Raw genomic sequence first — 17828 nt, 5'->3', positions numbered from 1 at the left:
TGCGCGCGGCCTTTCGAAAACACAAACAACAGAGTCGAAGTACGCCGTTATCTCCGATTACCGTTTCACTGCGAATGAAATCTGTGAAATTCTATCGAGATACTTTCTCCTTTGTCATTTAAATGTATCCGCGAAGTAAAATATTTCACGCGGTGCACGTAAGGCGCGGCGCACACGTTGCACATATTTTCACGCGGATTTACTGCGACTAGCTGATGATATACACACTGGCGCCCTGATAAAAACATAATTACGCGCCTTCCCGTTGCGATGCATTATCCTAATGAATCCCGAGCGCATTCACGAATTTCAATTATTGTTCGTGCCGGACGATACGTAACAGACGAAATTTCATCGGCGACGAGTCGATCGGAAAAATTTCGGATCGCTCGATCGCGGAGAGTCGTCCTCGTTTGCGACGACGATGTATAAATCAATTCTGGAAACGGAACTGATCGTGATAGTCGATCGATCCACGTTCCCCTGCCCGACACAAAAGCCCCGGCTTTGACGTGCATCGCTGCGCGACGCACTTTATTTGCAACGCTCGGTGCAGCTGCATGCATTAGCTGCTCTATCGATTCTACCATCGAGCGTCGGGACGCCGGGCGTCACTGCGTTCTCCTATCCTCGGAGGAGTTTCCAGGTAACCGCTAATTAACGGATGAGACACCGAACGAAAATGCCATTTAACCGTCACGAGAAAGAACGTGCATCGTTTAGCGCATACTTGATTATAGCCACTGTTCGAAAAACCATATCACAAATATTATTAGGTTGGTTTACGTATTCTCTTGCTCTTCTTGTTCTATTTAAAATTGTGTTATTATCGTTATAATGAATTTATGTTCAGAAGAAACTTAAATAGTTTGTACATTTTGATCACAGCAGTTTCAATCGCGTTTAGGAGATTTTTCTTAATTTTATTGTTCGTTGAGGAGGATAGTTTTCAATTTTTATTTAATAACAGCATTACCTTCTTATTAAATAAAAATTGAAAACTATCCTTCTCAACGAACAGATTAAGAAGGTAATGCTCTTCTTGTTCTATTTAAAATTGTGTTATTATCGTTATAATGAATTTATATTACGAAGAAACTTAAATAGTTCGCACATTTTGATCACGACAGTTTCAATCGCGTTTAGGAGATTTTTCTTAATTTTATTGTTCGTTGAGAAGCATAGTTTTCAATTTTTATTTAATAACAGCATTTCCTTCTTATCAAATAAAAATTGAAAACTATCCGTCTCAACGAACAATAAAATTAAGAAAAATCTCCTAAACGCGATTGAAACCGTCGTGATCAAAATGTACAAACTATTTAAGTTTCTTCTTAATATAAATTCATTATAACGATAATGACACGATTTTAAATAGAACAAGAAGAGCATTACCTTCTTGATCTGTTCTATTAGAAATGAGATAGTGTACAAAACATTTGTATAAATGCATTAAACAAAGACAGAAATATTTTAGTGTCACGCACACGCACGCGGCGCTTTTTTACAGACTTCTTTTATAGTTACTACTATTTTGTGTCATTTGTTCACGTGTTTCGTAATCATATTTCCTATTATTCAATTTATTCATCCTGTAAATTATAATTTTGTTCGTTAATTCTTATCTCCGTTGGATCACAATTCGCTTTTTAATCATACGACGTTTCCAGCGATGCGCATATATCGGTGTTGCAAATTCTCCCGTGTTGTCTCTCAGCTTGGAAACGAAAAATGCACAACTTGGGAAGAGGAGATACGATTATACTAGCGTTGCAGTTAGTCGACAGCCATCGAGTTGAATGCGTTTTCATTTCGAAAGTTTAATTTCCGCGTCGAAAGAAAACGAGATTAGCAAACATCGTCGTGCATTAAGACCGCTATCAATGCTAAGCCAGTGCACGTCGGGCCGCCATCTGCTTCAGAGGATTGCAAACAAGGCTCTCGCCACTGAATATCAAAACCGCTAAACCAATTTCCACGCTTATAAGCACCCGGCGAGAACGCTATCGACCAAACTCCGGGCGAAGTAAAAGTTCTAACGAAGTTCAGCGGAGATCTCATCTTCTTGGGCAATCCGAACCGTTAATCGAGGTAACAGGCAGCTATCTAGTTCCTGTATTCATCAATCACCGCTTTAAAAAATGCAAATTCGCATTAGGATCCGCGCGGTCTAACGAACTCGGCGAACACAGTCCCTGTCGGAGTCGCGACGGACGGATCTTAATGGAGCCCTTTACGAGGTCCTGCGGGAAAATTGAATCGGTCCATCTGCGACGTCGCTGTTTACCTCGTCAAATACGCATTAGGGCTGCTCTCTGCTTGCCGTCGAAACCGGCGGTCCAATTTTCGGCCTCGGCGACGTTCGCGTGGCCTCGAGCCGGTCGAGCAACGGCAGTTTGCTCGTCGCGATTCGAATCGTCGCGTCGATATCGGCCGCGACTTGCATAAAAAGAATCGAATTAAGAAATGTGCAGACGTCGATGAAAATCGCTTAAATCTTAGCCATCACGACGCAACGATAGAAATACGTAATCCGATTTGAAAAAACATCGACGAGCTCGGAAAATATGAGCTCTGTGAAAATGATGATTTAACAATTTAACAAAAACTTAATTTATGATACCATTATTAATTTATAAATTCAAAGCAAAAATTAATCTATGAAATCATTATAAAATTTGATATCTATCCATTTTTAATATAAATGTAATAAAATTTAAATATTTACAAATTAATTCCAATTTAAAATTAACCCAAAAATTAAAAACCTTAAATAAAATTTATTAAAATTATAATAAAACTTCTATAAAATTAAAATTCCTATTAATATACTATTAACTAATAATACTAAAAATTTAAGTCTTTAATTATCCTAATCTTAAACCCCAATTTTAAATTAACCCTAAAATAAATTAATCAATAAATTAAAATTAATTATAAGAAAATAATAAATTGTAAAAATGATTTCCATTTACTCGCTCAGACTCGTTAATTAACTTTCATGCCAATTTATCGCATCTTGGCAATTTCGTCGATGTTCGCAGAAAAGAAGTAAGAGCGCCGAACAAACAATGAACGTTATCGAACTGGAATTTTCAATTTTGATCGAACAAGATATTGGGTTGGCAACTAAGTAATTGCCGATTTGTTCAATGAAATAAAAAATTCTTTTTACTTGGAACGAAGTTTAATCTGTAATGTATTTTCCATTTTGTTTGATGACCTTTCGCCGTCTCCCTGACAACTTGAAAATTCCACGCTCGTAGAAAGTCTGGTCCTTTTCGGCCAAAAACTGAGTTAAGTGAGATTTTACAGCGTCGTCATCATTAAAAGTTTTACCACGAAGGGAGTTGTCCAGGGATCGAAATAAGTGGTGATCCGATGGCGCGAGATCAGGGCTATATGGTGGGTGTAACATCAATTCCCAACCAATATCCATCAATTTTTGCCGAGTGGACAAAGACGTGTGCGGCCTAGCATTGTCCTGCTGGAAAATGACACCTTTACGATTGACCAATTCTGGTCGCTTTTCCTTGACCGCTGCATTCAATTTGTCCAGTTGCCAACATTCACGGATAATAAAAAATAACATAATAATAATAATAATAATAATTTTATAATCTAACATTTACGGATATCATAAAAATGGGAGCGAGAGACGTCTATAACTGAAATCGGCAATTACTTAGTTGTCAACCCAATAATTGTATCTCCTCTTCCCAAAATTGTCCATTTTTATGCGAAATCTGAGCGCAAATTAGGGAGAAATTACTGTACTCGTACACTTGGTAACATAATAATAATAATAATAATAATAATTTTATAATATAACATTTACGGATATCATAAAAATGGAAGTGAGAGACATCTATAACTGAAATCGGCAATTACTTAGTTGCCAACCCAATAGTTCAATTTTACGAGGTTTTCCGGGTTTCTAGCGCGACGGTCGACGAAGTGTCGACCGAGAGTTTCACTGCGCATGTATGGCCGCGTGAAAGGGCTCTTAGGAATCACTGTTCCCGGCGCAACCATAAATTAGCGACTGAAGGGAACGAGTCGATATGCCTGGCGGAACCTTTCGCCACCCCATGAGACCTGGAACTCTAACTAACCCCGATATTCCTCGGGATCGCCGGAGGGGCTGGTACTACTGCTCGGTTCCGAATGGCAATCGCCGAGTGGCCGAACTGCTGACTATGCCAGCCAGTCACGAGATCCTGGGACTACAACGGGAACGGGAGGTCGTTCAAAGCGATCCACGGACCGTGCGAATCCGGCGGATTCTGGTCGGACCGCCGGGACAAATTAAGGTCCCTGCACGAAAGTAGCCGTACGAATACTTTGATTAAATCTGCCGGCTTGCGGAGCACCTCCGCAAAGGTGCGTCCCGGGCAGAGCAAATTGATGGCGATGTTGCTGTCTGATTGGAAGCATTAGGTTCGTCGGTTGACAAACGATTTTCAACCTGTCGCTTTGACACGGTGTTTGCGGTTGCGGCGACGCCTTTGCGAAAGTCGCGCGAAATCAGGGTAATGAAACGAAATCTGCTCTGGCGACCATTTTGCATGCTTCTGGATCCCAAGGAACTGTGATTCGGCAGGAATGGATTTTTCAGATTATCGAAGTCCTGTCGGTTAGGTTAGGTATGCTCGAGGTGGAAATTTGATAAACGTGAGCGGAGAGTCTGTTGATCGAAGCAGGCGCCATAGTGATCGATAGATTTTCCGATCATGGGTCAAGTGTCCGCTGTTAAGTCTTGATAGTAGCTGCAGTGGGATTAGTGCAACTGGATGGGGATTGTAAACTGCGGATTTCATGCATTTATGGCAAAGTTGGATGATTGCAATTCAAAGTAGTGGACGCAATGGGAGAATTTAAAAATGACAATGTATTATATTCAATTCATTGAAGTAATTGAAGAAGATATTTCTTGCAACTGACGAAGACAATTTTTATCGTGCATAAAAATCCGCAGTTTAGTATGGATCATAGAAAAATTGTTGTTACACTGAAAGTATTGTGACGATGATAGAACTATTTGAATGTCAATGAAAATATTTTTATAACGATGAAAGCATTAAAATGATGATACAAGTTTTGCAATGATAATAGAAAGATTGTTGTGAAAAGTATTGCAACTAAAGTAGGAACATTTTAACGACGCTAAAAATATTGTACAAACAGTGGAACAATTGTAACAATAATAGACGTATTAAAAAAAAAACTTAGTGCAAAAGTGCGACGTCCTTAAATTGTATATTTCGAACGTAGAATTTCTAACGTAAGAACGGCACAAAAATGTTCCCATAATCTGGAGAAACATACTAACAAAACAGCAGACTCTTCACACATATTTGATTGATTGAATTTCAAAACTCGACGAGATCGGTCTGTTTATTAACAAATAGAAGCGAGAAATATGCAATGAAATTATTCAGCGCGTAGAATTTCTAACGTAAGAACGGCACAAAAATGTTTCCATAATCTGGAGAAACATACTAACAAAACAGCAGACTCTTCACACATATTTGATTCATTGAACTTCAAAAATCGACGAGATCGATCTGTTTATTAACAAATAGAAGCGAGAAATATGCAAGGAAATTATTCAGCGCGTAGAATTTCTAACGTAAGAACGGCACAAAAATGTTCCAATAATCTGGAGAAACATAATAACAAAATAGCAGACTCTTCGCACATATTTGATTGATTGAATTTCAAAATTCGACGAGATCGGTCTGTTTATTAACAAATAGAAGCGAGAAATATGCAAGGAAATTATTCAGCGCGTAGAATTTCTAACGTAATAACGGCACAAAAATGTTTCCATAATCTGGAGAAACATACTAACGAAACAGCAGACTCTTCACATATATTTGATTCATTGAATTTCAAAACTCGACGAGATCGGTCTGTTTATTAACAAATAGAAGCGAGAAATATGCAAGGAAATTATTCAGCGCGTAGCTCCGAAGAGAAAAGAGGGCGCCAAAGTTATTAAATCGGACGGCTCTCGTATATCGTTATTTCGAATTGAGTTTATTAAAGCGCGGCGTCATTAATTACGCGTGAACACAACAAAGCTTTCCGTTGGACACCGCCGAGGAAGATTTTTCTGTCATCGTCTCGCGCAACAAAGACCCTCGCGGAATCATTAGGAACGTGTTCCGCGAGAATGAATATATCCGAGACCGTGGTTGTACAGGCGAACTAATTATTAAATTGCCCCGCGGCGAAAAATTCAGTATTCTTTTCAGCGGACGGATAAACAAATTTCGCCCCTTTGTACCGGCGACGCGCTTCCGCGATACACCATCGGAACATTTTTATCGCAAATTTTCTACTTCAATCTCCGATAACAGTCGGTGCGACGAAAAATTCGTCGAATTTATTCGAAAGGCGCGATATTAATGGAAAGTTTCGGTTTCTATCGAAAGCAAGTATTATTCCTTTAGGAATTCCGCGCGAGCTGCGAACACCTCGGGAAGGTTTTATACAAACAACAACAAAGCAACGTCGGAAATAAACATGTCGACTGTGTAAATAAAGTACCACGCGACCCGGGACGTGGTCTCGTCAAGTTTCCAGGACCGCTCGCAGCAACGTTTCCCGATCGAAAATGTTTCTAGCGAACGGTTCCGAAACGTACAGGTGCGCCGGGACACGTTCGTTATCCGCAGATGAAAGCGTTCTGCTGCGCGATAAGTTCCCCCGATTTAACAGTTTCCCAACATCGTCACGGGGAACTCGTCGAATGTTTACGCGTTTTTAAAACGATCGAACACGTCCCCCTCGCCGTTCAATTATACTTCCAGCGGGTCGTTAATTTAGTTAAAAGTGTCCTCCCCGGTTAAGATAGTGTCTGTGCCAGCCGTTCGGACCGTTCTTCTTGTCATCTTCACCCAGCCGATTGCCATCGGAATCTCATCCATTAGCAGCGCGTTCCCGTGCGAAGAATCGTTGAATATGGATTTTCGATAATTCCCGAAAAATAAAAAGCTTCCACGATAATTGAATGTGGATGCTAAACCACCTCCGGATAATCGGGAATTAACGATCGCAGACGGTTATCGGATGCGTGCGTCGATCGCAGGATAAATAATTATTCGCGACTGCAGTTTAGTTCGTCTGAACTTTCGTTGAGAAACGTTGAACTTCCGAAGCTCTAAAAAAAACCGGTCGTATTTTCTAAGAAAAATTGAACGTTGACTGTGTATTCGAGTCTGTCGACTATCTCTGGGCAGCATTGTTTTCGTCGGCGTTCAAATTAGCAGCAAAGTGTTCTTAATAGACAACACAACGTCTCGGCAACTTCGTGGGAAAAATTGTTGAATATGGATCTTCGATAATTCTCGAAGATAAGAAACTCCCTCGATAATTGAATTTGGAGGCTAAAACTTTCCCGGATAATTGGGGATTAATTATCTCGGGCAGTTATCGAAGTATCGATCGCGGGATAAATAATCGTTAAGACAGCGGATTGCGTGCATTTACGGTAAATATGCGTAGGCGAAATACCAAATTGTTTTTCGATTTTAATTCAAATTATTGGCAGAGCAAATCAATTTTTATGTCGTTCCTGTTTCCGATCATCGACTTGGAACATGTTTTAATAATGATTATTCACGCAGCAGTTTACCGGTGTTCCGAAACATTGAACTTTTCATGCTCTAAAACAGGGGTGTCAAACTCAAAAGCTAACTTGGGCCAAATAAACAATGCTTAACTTTAGGTGGGTCACAAAAAAAAGTCAATGTTTATAGAAACAAATATTTTTATTTTGACTAGTACATTGTAATAAACATATATAAAGTTAAATTATTGTTTACGTCCTGATACTTGACATCTCTCGCAAAAATGTTCATCTCGGGCCGCGAGTTTGACACCTCTGCTCTAAAACAATTGCATTTTGCGAACGATTCTAAGAAAAATTGCTGCAATTGATCGAAGCAATGATCGTAGCTTTCCAATTACCAGGAAAATGTTTTTAATGGACAAGACATTCCTCGACGTTGTTGCACGCTTCCAACGTGTTCTTCATTGTGCAATATACGCTACACCAGATGCACTAGTGCAGATCTGCACGTGCATCGATTGAGCGCAATCTATCTTTGTGAATTGAGTTGGAACAGAACCAAATGCTCCACCAAGGTCAATGTAAAATGGTAGATGACCGTAGACGACCTAAAACCTTCGAAAAAGAGCTGCATCTCGAATTTTTGGGATACCTCTCGTTTATTAATTTTAGTTTAATTTTTGTTATTTCTCTTTACTTCTTTTTATTTTTCGTTAATTCTTACTGTATTATTAAATCAACGATTGAATTAACGAAACTAGAAGCAAAAACGTTGTTGGACAAACTAGAATATTCAAAACTAAGAATGTTTATAACTGTATATTTTTTTTAAAAAGGATCAACCAACTTTCAAGATATATGGCCCGGCAGAAAAATTCTTGGTAATGAATTTTGTATACATTTCCAGTGTCGGTTTTGCATAAAGTGTCACGTTTTCTCGGACTGCTTATGAATTATTACTCATTTGCTGTATTAAGAACGTTCTCCCGCGGTTAACTGAGAATTACTAATGGAATAATTGCGATGCACGTTTTAAAATTTGATGATTAACCCTTTGCACTCGAGTGGTAACTCCAAGGTACAACTAAAATTCTTATGTCACGTGCGAAAATAATTTTTATGTTGTCAAAGTTTAGATATAAAAAATTGTCAAAAGTGTAACTGTTTAAAGTTATAACTAAGAAGATTCAATTATACACGCATAAAATGCACTTTGTCGTATAAAATGGAAATGCAATAAGTCGGAAAGATTGTTTTAGATTCACACAGTTAAAATGGCTCCGAGTGGAAAGGGTTGATACTACTTTTTTTCTGACGATCCACAGGCATAAAATTCATATTTACGGGAATTACATTCGTCCAAAGTTATCAATTTCTCCGAAACAATTAACAAGATTTGCGAAGATTTGCGTTTGCCAAGATGCACGAAGGTTCTCTACAAGTATCGGCACGGTTCGTTAGCGCAGATATTGCGCGTTAATTCTCGAAGTCCGTATATACGCGGCAATTAAGAGATTACCCACCCTGCCGTCAAGCGAAACCGATAATAAGGCAGCTGCATAAATGTCTTGAACGTCATTACACGCTCTCGCATGATGCTGCCGTGCGCACCGTTTCATCAGAATTCGGCAGTTTCGATGCGATTTACCGAATTCCTCGATTTTATGCGATCGGAACAAGGATTACAAGGTAAATTATCAAAACACTTGAAATCCTGTATAATAAATATTCTCCTTTTATTTCATTGGAAATCAATTTTTATTTAAATTTAACTAGAAATTAATTTTTGTATCAATTTAATTAGAAATCGATTTTTATATAAACTTAACTAGAAATTCATTCTTATATTAACTTAATTAGAAATTAATTTCTATATCAATTTAACTAGAAATTCATTTTTGTATCAATTTAATTAGAAATTAATTTTTATATCAATTTAATACGAAATTAATTTTTATATTACTTTAACAAGAAATTCATTTTCGTACCAATTTAATTAGAAATTAATTTTTATGTAAATTTAACTAGAAATTAATTTTCATGTCAATGTAATTGGAAATTAATTTTTATACCAATTTAATTAGAAATTAATTTTTATACCAATTTAATTAGAAATTAATTTTTATACCAATTTAATTAGAAATTAATTTTTATACCAATTTAATTAGAAATTCATTTTTATACCAATTTAATTAGAAATTCATTTTTATATCAATTTAATACGAAATTAATTATTATATAATTTTAACTAGAAAATAACTTTTATATAAATTTAACTAGAAATTCATTTTTATATAAATTAAGTAGAAATTAATTTGATTGAAAATTTAACTTAATTGCTTGTGTTCTTGAGCTTCAAAGTCGCATCATTAGCGACTGGATTCGGCAAGAGTTGTTTATCCCGCGTTGATCAGACGCGGTATTAAATCAATACCAATTAAAAATCTTACAGTAAACCAGAATTTAAGGAGAAACCCTTAAGATTACGTTTCGCAGGAACCGAAATTGGTTGCAAAAGAGCGGAAATGAAGCTCGCGGCAATTTTCCTTTGGCTTTTCGTGAGCTTCCCGCGGCCGATCGAAGGCCATAGAATCCTGTGCCTGTTCCCCTTTAACGGGAAGAGCCACTTCAGGATGTTCGACGCTCCGTGCAAGGGATTAGCACGGAAAGGACACCGGATCGGCGCGATCAGCCATTTTCCGACGAAAATACCGGCCCGACAACTACACGGATATCGTTGACCTGAGTGGCACCAGCCCCCGAACACATAGTTAATGGTTTCTCCGCGGTGTCCGGGAAAGCCAACGCAGGAAGCGATGACGTACTGCATCGCGACCAAGTTCGGCGGTGATTTGTGCGATTTAATGGGCCACGAAAAGATGCGGAGAGTTTATCGGGAACCCGGCCGGCAGATCCGCGGCACGATCTCGTAATAACGGAGGTAAATATGCTAAATCATAATTATCGGGCCGAGTCAGAAATAAATTTCACCGCGGCCGCTGAACACGCGATGAGTAATATGATATTTAGCAACATATCGGGGTCAATGAGCAACACATGCTTCCGATTTTGCTAGATTGCGCGGCCGATTATGCCCGGTGCTCCGCGTCTCTTTTAATCACGCCCGCTGTTCGTCGTGCTCTTCATATTCTCGGTTCTTTTTTTTTCTCTTTTCCTTCTTTCTTTTTTTTTTTACATTTACACGATGAACACGACATTGCGAACAGTTTTTAAACACCGGCATTGTTGTTTCGCACGAGACCTCGTCGAATCTTTAACGCGTCCGCTACCACAGCAACACACATGCGCAACGACCATGACTTTCTGTTTCGCGTCAAGAACCGCGAGCGAATTTCTGTGAATACAATTCTTTGAAATTCGCAACACGTGGCACGATAATTTAAGCTTCTCTTGCACGACGCTTTTATCATGTTTTACAGATCATATTTTATATTTTATGAAACTCGTCCGCGATAGTTACAGAATATTCTTCTAACTTCTATAGTGAGAAACTATAGTGTTTCGGATCTACGTGTCAATAAGACAAAAAATCGTGTATTCTCTTCGCTGTTTGTTTTTATATTACTATATTATTATTATTATTATTATTATATTATTATTATTATATTATTATTATATTATTATTATATTATTATTATATTATTATTATATTATTATTATTATTATATTATTATTTTTAATTAGATAATTTAACCTCGACTGAATATCTAATTATCTACTCAATTTAAAGGAATCCATTAATTTTATACAAAGTAACAATTTCACATTTAATTTCGCCTTAAAACTAGGGTATATATATAGATATATATAAAAATACCGTATATATAAAAAAATATAGATAGGATAAATTAAAAAATAATATTAAGATTGCGTTTCAAAATTGAATCAACATTTATACCTTAACCCTAATCGAAACCAAAGAAGAGATGAATTATTGCTAATAATACCATTGTTTACGTATACAGATTGAAGAAACATATAAAAAACAACTTCTAATTCTAATCACAAATGGAATTAATCGAATAACTTTCGAAATGGCCGCGTCTAAAAATGCGGTCGCTAAATATTGCGATTAAAAAGAAGACGTCTCACGATTGCTGCATGTGACTCGAGAGAGGGCGAGACCTCGTTCAACATTTTCTCGCATCTGCTTGGCGCGGGTAAAAAACGCGACGAGCGCAGAAAATCCGCAGCACTTATCGGAGCGCGGAAATAGATCAAGCGAGTGCGGTGACAGGTGATTAATCATTTTCGGTACATGGGCGCGGTTTGCTATTTGGGATTCGGTCGTCTTCTGAACGCGCCAACAGCGATGATCGCCGCGTCTTTCATGCGACCGCGGGTCGTCGACGATTTCATGGGAAACCCTCGCAGCTACGCGCGTTCTTTCCCGGCGCGCATAACGAGAACCCTATGGCGGACACTCTGATCGATCGACCATCGAACGTCCTGTCGAACATCTGGCACCTGTGGACGTTCTATCGGTGCACGTCCGATCAGACCGAAGTAATGAGAAAGCATTTGGGTCGTGACGTACCCGACGTCCGGCAATTGCAGCGCAACGTTCGCTTCGGCGATAGCGAACGACCACCATATAGCATCGACGGCGTCAGGTTTCGTCACGGTCGCCGTTGTCAACGTCGGAGGAATCCACGTCGAACTCGACGACGCGGAATTGCCTTTGGTACATTTTCTTTTGTATAAAACGGAAGATCGTCTAGGAATTTTTATTCTCACAAATTCTTTTCCGTGAAGGAAACTTCGATGGATCGTCGGGAAATTTGTGTTCTCGTCGATATTCTTTCACGAAGCAAACTTCGAGGGATCATCTGGAAATATTTATTCTCGTAAGTTTTCTTTTATATAAAGAAAAATATTATTATTATTATTATTATTATTATAAGCTTATTTATTTTAGGATAGTGGCATTAACTGCGAGTGTCATTAGCGCACATTATAGCAGTTATTAGTGGCTTACAATAAACTATAAATTAACTATAATAAATAATAATATATAATAATATATAATAAATAACTATAATAAATAATAAATATTATAATATTATATAATATTATAATATAATAATTATATAATAAATAATAGATATAAATTATATATAATATAAATTAACTATATAAAGCCCTATATCCTAGGATTATAATTAAAATGTACATTGACACGAGCAACAGTACCAGAAAATTGTAACGAGTCGCATAGATTTATGTTTTTAAAGAAGTGAAGGACGTTCATTTAATTAATAACAATTAAGGCGTGCAATAAGGCCTAGTAATGAAATTGAAAGATCTGGAAATGTAATTTACAGAACAGAGGAACACGCGAGCGTTTATTACACACGGCGGTCTCATGGGCAGTTAGGAAGCAATCTATTATGGAGTTCCTATGATAGGAATTCCATTATTCGCTGATCAAATGAAGAACGTTAACATTTCTCCTCGGAAAAACGTGACGATCCCGGTGCGCCTGGAAAATATCACTGAACGGACAATGGTTTGAAAGCCGTCTTGCACGATCCGAAGTACATGTGAGCATTTCTACATTTCTTAATTATTTTTTCTTATTATTTCTGTAAAAACCACTGCTCTTTCCTTCATATTTATCCAATCAAGTAATTAATTAAGCAACGAGTTAAGCAATTAATTAAGCAATGGATAAGATAACGTGCAAAACGATAAATAAAACAACGAGTAAAATAATAGTTTAAACAGTGAATAGAACAATGATTAAGACGATTAGCTAAACAATGAATTAAACGTTGAATTAAACGTTGAATTAAACAATGACTTAAACAATGAATAAAACAATGAGTAAGACGTTGAGATAAAAAAGTGAATTAAACAACTTATTAAACACCGGTTAATCAACACCGGTTAACATTCGGTAATTGTTTGTCTCCCGAATAATACTAGATAATGCTGACATAACTTGTAGGAAATCTGTCGATCATTTACCGCGACTGTTTCGAGATCGTCCGATGAGCGCAATAGGCACGGCCACTTATTGGATCGATTACGTGATCAGAAACGGGCCGGATTCGTTGAGATCGCCGGCAGTAGGCATGACATGGTGGAAACTAAACCTAATCGACGTGTTCGCCGTGATAATATCCAGCCTCGTCATCTTCGTCACAGCAACAGCGATAGCAATTAATGCGCTGTTTATCGAAAATCTGTCGGCGTGATAGCCGAACGGGAAAGAAGATAAATTGAACGGAATCGGACCTAGCGCTATCGACGAGAAATTACTAAAACAGTTCAAGCAATATGGTAATGCCGAGGTGTTGATTTAAGAGAGAGAGAGAGAGAGAGAGAGAGAGAGAGAATTTTCAGTGGGGAGTGTCTTGAATAATAACGAGGCTCCGGGGAAAATTGAATCTTCGAGATCTGGCAGGTGTCTAAGTACGCCTGGACCGCCTCGAACGAAAATATCGGGCGTTCCTTTCATGGTCGGAGAAGTGTCTTCGGTTGTTTGTTTCGTACTGGTCGCAGATGCTACTCGGCAGACTGTAAAAGCTAGCCGATGTTGTTATTTCCATGTTGTATAAATAATAATAAATGCTAAGTCGAGGTATGAGATCTCGTCGAATTGCCATACAAATTTGAAACTTCTCCGAACAAGCGATTTATTTGATTTGAGTAATTTCTCTTTTGAAATTAATGACAATCTTTCTTAAATATTTTATAATTTCTTCGTTCGTGAATTTATTTAGTATACGTACCGTATACGACACTATGGCGTCGAAGATGTATATCTAATAACAAAAAGAATGATTAAACTTCATTTTAGGTAGCATCCTAACATCCTCTAGCCAACTGATAATAAATAAATTAATATATTGTTGGTCTACTCGCGGTAACAACATAAACGAAAATCCACAAGCTCGAGGATATTGATCAATCCTGCAACGATTTTCTTAAACTTCAGCAGAATTAATTACTGTTTGAACGTATTAGTTTTAAATTATTAATTACTATGGAATACGTTCGGAACATTGGAAAATATTAGAAAAATGACCAGAAAAGTTTCGCAGAAGTAAGAACAGTGGCTTAAACTATTTTCGTTGAAACATCGAGCGTCCTCGCGAGGATTAACGGAGTCCGCGGTCTCGTTCGAGATCCGAACCAACAGCAAAATGCGCGAATTTGCATAATTCGCACCGCGTTCTCTGTTACATAAAACCGGCAAAAATGTGCAACATCGCGAAGAGGAAGTCGAGCTCGCTCGCAGCTTCTTCGCGAGTTTCTTCTGGTCGCGGGATGAAGTTCGAATTAGGCGAAATGACGCGGGGCAGAAAATATACGAGAGCTTCGAAGCGAGAGACAAAAGCGGAGCGAAATGAACGCGCGCCGATCCCGACGGCCGACGGAACCGTTTTAATTGGAAACAGAAAGCGAAACGATTGGAAACCGCCGCGACAGAGCATAACTCGCGTTCGAACTCCTAGAAGCAAGCATGGAAGGTGTCGGAAATTATTCGAACTTGTCTATTATTCGAAAGCCTCTCGGCCATTGTCGAGCGAAATCCGTCGCGTCGAAAACAACTCCGGTGAAATACAGGGTTCCCCGGAAAGAATCATCCGATTTCAAAAATTTATATTTTAAAAAATTACACACAGAAAATTATAATTCGAACACGAATATAACGGGAAAATGTGTGAGTTTTTGTTCACAAGTGTTCAATACGACTTCCTTTCGTTACACGTATGATATCATTGCGATATGAAAGTTCTTGCCAAACACGGTGTAATGTATCTCTGGTAATTGTTTGTACAGCATCACAAATGCGTTTTTTCAGTTCATTTACGCTTGTAGGTAAAGGTGGTACAAAGACAAGATCCTTCACAAATCCCCAAAGGAAGAAGTCGCATGGGGTTAGGTCGGGGTGATCTCGGAGGCCAACTGTGTAGAACTGTTACCGTGAATGACCGAAATTGGAGAATGTCGACTTTCACCGGTGAATGTCAACAGACACCAAATACGTCGGTGAAAGATCGAATATTTCATTACATTGTTGTACATTCGGACCCCCTCCGGTGTGTGTCGACAATCACAGATATGCTCTGGTTGAGGTCCAAAACCTGTCATTGCAAAAGGAAGTGTTCCACAAATAAATGCAGTTGTAAAAGCAAGGGACTCTTGTGCAATTCAAAGTGTCATAATAGTTTAAGTTGTTGCAATAAATAAGATTTGAATCGCAGTAATTTTTTGATTACTATTATTTTCTTTTCTCATGTAGAATGTACCGTGTATTTTAAATTCTTGGTCATTCCTTTCAGAAAGAGAGGCGAAAAAGATACGTCACCCTTGTGGCGTTTTATAGCGACTGAATTAAGGAGAAGAAAATATAAATCTCCAACATGTTCAACATTCACCATTAGTGCATGGTGAATGTCAACATTTACCGGTGTAAGTCAGAAATAAGGGTATTTAGCAAATATTTCGGACATACACCAAGCGACTATGTGAATGTTGACATTCACCGGTGAAAGTCGACATTCTCCAGATTTCGGTGTTTCACTGTAACAGAACCATATTATCGGATGAACTGCGACCAATCTAACGGTTTGGTAGTTCCGTGTTAAGAAAATTCCGAACCTCCAAGTGCCAATGGGGTAAAAAGTAAAACTCGCACATTTTCCCGTTATATTCGTGTTTGAATTATAATTTTCTGTGTGTAATTTTTTAAAATATAAATTTCTGAAATCGGATGATTCTTTCCGGAGAACCCTGTATTTTCAATGCTGCGAATCGAAGGTGATTGTTCGACGCTGCCAGACCCGCGATTATTGCGGATTTCAAATTTTTTATTTTACCGCCTGTTTATCGACTGTTAAGATTACCGGATGAAATTATTTGCTCACGAGGATTTTGCTGTAAAAATCGCGCAATGATTTCGCAAACGCAGCAGCGTTGTTTTTAATCACTTTTAGTGCCCGATAGGTCTCTAGCGTTTAAAGTGCTCTTACTCTTTTATCCACGGTGTAAGTGCCTGTCACACTGTGCTCAGCGCGGAACGTTTATCTTACGATGTTCGTTCGGCTATAGTTAAGTATAGTTCGACCTATGTTCGTTTCGCCGGCTGTCGAAATTTATAAATAAACCGCGCGCAAGATTAAAGGAACGCTGAACTACGACCGAAATAAAATCCTAAAATATTTTACGTGCTCGGAGCGCGAGACTGGAGAACGCGACTGTTTAAAACGGCGGGCGTTTTTCACAACGCTATAGCCGAGCATGCTGAGGATCATTTATAATTTAACATCGTCAGTTAACATTTCATAGTATTTTTTAAATCGAGGATCAACGGTGAACAATTTCCGAAGAATTTGCTCAAAAAGTATAACATTTAAAAAGTTAGATTCTCTTTCAAAAACTAGTCGATCAATAATATCTGTACACTGGGTCCAAATAGACCCCGAGTGGTAAAACCAGCGCAGACAGAACGTTCCACGATTTCTTCGCACGACATTACTAGAGTGCAAAGTTCAACGATTTTTATCATCGACGATTTACCGTTCCCTTAATTCTGCGCAGTAAATTCTCCCTAATTTTCCTTCAGCTTGCAAACAAAAACGGACAATCACGGAAGATATGATTATTCGAGCCTCGCGGCTCGTTTTTACAGTCGCCGATTGTCGACGAATATGAAAATAAGACGCAAGGCTCGAATCCCAAGGCTCCTAAATTGTTCAATTTTGTTTAAAAGGCGATGGAAAATTCGGGAGAATTTTTACTGTAATGAATCTTTGTGATTTCGCAGGAATTTGTCGCAACGATAGCTAGACGAAGCGGAGAACAGAATTTCGACGATGACAAAAGTGTCCGCGCTATTCGGAACGTCAACGGAAAATCTGTCGGACGTTGTGTAACGTAATCAAAAGAGACAATGACTTGTTATTTCTCGTATACACTTGCGTCGTACGGTCTACTACACATACAATTTAACTTACTACTTATCTTATTGTTGCTAACACGGCCCCAAGCGTTGTCACGCTCGAGCTAAACGACTCGCGCTGAGCTAGATGGCAATAGTCATTAATCTCCCCGTGAACCTTTTGAATTGATACCCTTTTGCCTACAGATCGGTACGTAACTCATGGAACTTCGCGCTATCTCCGTTCGATCCTGAATTCCAATGGAACTTCGAGAGCCCCGCTACAATCGTCGCTTTCTTTCCGTTCATATCGCGTCTAGCTATAATGCTGTGTCA

The 17828-nt window shown here is 38.5% G+C and overlaps 1 protein-coding gene and 1 pseudogene across 15 annotated transcripts in view; one reads left to right on the top strand and one right to left on the bottom strand.

The window, feature by feature from the left end:
• Positions 1-17828, bottom strand: part of Dh31-R (Diuretic hormone 31 Receptor) — a 217053-nt gene that overhangs the window by 93151 nt on the left and 106074 nt on the right. The window lies entirely within an intron of this gene.
• Positions 6494-13991, top strand: LOC117225345 (UDP-glucosyltransferase 2-like; annotated as a pseudogene). Its single transcript, XR_013032851.1, has 8 exons — positions 6494-9268; positions 10076-10650; positions 11020-11045; positions 11838-12284; positions 12356-12447; positions 12835-12845; positions 12925-13143; positions 13551-13991. The product of XR_013032851.1 is annotated as a UDP-glucosyltransferase 2-like (transcript).

The sequence above is a fragment of the Megalopta genalis genome, chromosome 2, assembly GCF_051020955.1.
Source record: "Megalopta genalis isolate 19385.01 chromosome 2, iyMegGena1_principal, whole genome shotgun sequence".
Taxonomy (NCBI): Eukaryota; Metazoa; Arthropoda; class Insecta; order Hymenoptera; family Halictidae; genus Megalopta; species Megalopta genalis.
This window is presented reverse-complemented; position numbering and strand designations above follow the sequence as displayed.